We start from the raw sequence: 1,810 nt of genomic DNA, 5'->3' as shown, positions 1-1,810 counted from the left end.
GACCAAGGGATTGGGAAGAGGACAGAGAGGGGATGAGAGCCGGGTACAGGCTTGAGAATTACCAGGAGGGTTTTTGAAAGGAGCGCAGGGGAAAGGGATGTCTAAGAACAAGTCCCTCAGGAGAGGGAAGCAGAGAGGCTGAGTTTTGACCCCAGCACAAAGATGTGCAGGGCAGAGCAGAGAATATGCCCACATAAGATTCTTGTGCGCCCGTCTTTGCAGTTCTGACAGGCACTTCTTGTCACAGCCTGTCCTCTCCATTCCAGAATAGGCCCTGGCAACCAAAGAACCAACACCCCACACCACAGTGCAGACCAACCCATGTGCTTTGGGCCCTTTTTTTGTCCTATCCATTCTGGCCTATCCTCTCCATTCCGGAATAGCCTCTGGAAACCAAAGAACCAAGCCCCCCCCATGTGACAGTTCAACCCCATTCGTGTGCCAAGGGCTCCTTTGTGGTGTCACAGCCTGTCCTCTCCATTCCAGAAGAGGCCCTGGCAACCAAAGAACCAACGCCCTACAACCCCAGAGTGAAGCCCCACCTTTGTGCCATGGGTCCTCTTGTGATGTCACGGCCTTTCCCCTCCATTCCAGAATGGCTGCTGGAAACCAAAACACCAATGTCTCACAGCCCCCAGTGCAGCCCAACCCCTGTGCCATGGGCCCCTTTGTGGTGTCACAGCCTGTCCTCTCCATTCTGGAATAGCCCCTGGCAACCAAAGAATCAACACCTCACACCCCCACAGTGCAGCCCCACCTGTCTGCCACGGGACTCTTTGGGATGTCACGGCCTTTCCCCCAGGAAAGAAAGCCTGGAACCTTCGGGTTTCACATGCAGTTGGGGGCCACCCTGGGCACTCCATGGGCAGCAAGAACTTTCTGTGCTGGCCCTTTTTGTCTGGCAGGAATCTTCAGCTGTGTTCAGTTTGGGCAGTCAGACTGGCAATTTCAGCACAGGGCTCCTGCAAGTGAACGACAGCCCTGCCCTCCAGGAAAGAAACCCCTTACCCTCGGTCTCTTCTCCTGTTCCTTAAAACACAACCTGCAGGGGAGCTTTCTGGGATCTCTTCTCTTGGGAATTGGGAAGATAGACCCTCTCCCATGTTTAACACCTCAGGCAAAACCACCCTTTGAACACCTTTCCCAACCCTCCCCAACCTTTCCCAAAGCCCAGATTTTACAGGTGTCCTGTAATTCTGGCCCAATCTCACCCAAGCCCACAAACCAGGACAGAAACCTCTCAGCCTCACGCTGCATCCTTCCCATTGCTGTGCCTTATGTGCAGGCCAAAGGCCTTAAAATCAAGGACCCAAAATTCATGGCCTGTTCTTTTTCCCAGAAAAGAAGGCGTGGTGAACTCTCCAGACCAGGGAACTGGAAGATCTCCCCCAAACTCCTTTGGTACACGCTGCAGGGCCAACGATTCCTCTGCTCTGCCCTGTCGGCGCTGCTTTGTCTCATCTGGGTCCCCAGAAACTGTCAGTGAAAGCCGGGGAATAAAATCTCTGAGCAGTTGGTTGGGTTCCAGAGCTGACCCTACTTCATTCAGCACCCAAGGGACACAGCAATTGCTCTCTAACACCTGTACATCAGTTCTCAAAACTTTTAACTATTTCTACATTTTAGCAGACAAACGAATTCCTGTCCATTGGCTTACCAGTTTTCTGCAGGAATTCTTCTTCTCTCTTCTCTTGGCTCTTGATTTCTCACTTTGCATGATACTTAGTCCACAATTTTTGTCCTTTTCTTGTCTTTTCCCTGGATAGAGAGAGCCTCAGTAACTGTCTGTGTTAGTTTTGTCTTCATCTCT

This window comes from Pipra filicauda, unplaced genomic scaffold, assembly GCF_003945595.2.
Source record: "Pipra filicauda isolate LSUMZ 115617 unplaced genomic scaffold, ASM394559v2 scaffold1692_size6016_pilon, whole genome shotgun sequence".
Classification (NCBI taxonomy): domain Eukaryota; kingdom Metazoa; phylum Chordata; class Aves; order Passeriformes; family Pipridae; genus Pipra; species Pipra filicauda.
The sequence above is the reverse complement of the archived record's forward strand: the minus strand, read 5'-3'. Positions refer to the sequence as shown.